Below are 378 nucleotides of genomic sequence, written 5' to 3' on the forward strand. Positions count from 1 at the left end.
ACTGTATGCGTATGTATGTATATAAAATAATACACCTGTACATAAAGTCGATACACTTTATATATACATCTATTAAATGACCATTAAAATTATAGATATATTATTCGGTTTTGAAAGAGAAAGAAACTTCCTTGGCAGGTCTGTATAATCCGGCTGTTTTATATCATTTTTTGACTAGTCATATTTTTATATCATGTTAATGGATAATGTTTTAGCGTTTTCATGTCCTTGAACATGTGCAATTCCCCCCTAATATTTACTAAAAAAAAAGGTTATGTTTAAAAAAATCGGCGAACTGGGCTTTTACAAGACAACAAAGTTATTTTTTTAATTAACTAGAAATATTGCCTAGTAAGCACATGTATGCACCCCCACCCT

General features: G+C 29.9%; 1 protein-coding gene across 1 annotated transcript in view; it reads left to right on the plus strand.

The window, feature by feature from the left end:
* LOC119582359 (nesprin-1-like) overlaps positions 1 to 378 on the plus strand; it is a gene marked incomplete at its 3' end in the record, with an annotated part of 145,991 nt that overhangs the window by 125,093 nt on the left and 20,520 nt on the right.

This window comes from Penaeus monodon, chromosome 15 (genome assembly GCF_015228065.2).
Source record: "Penaeus monodon isolate SGIC_2016 chromosome 15, NSTDA_Pmon_1, whole genome shotgun sequence".
Taxonomy (NCBI): Eukaryota; Metazoa; Arthropoda; class Malacostraca; order Decapoda; family Penaeidae; genus Penaeus; species Penaeus monodon.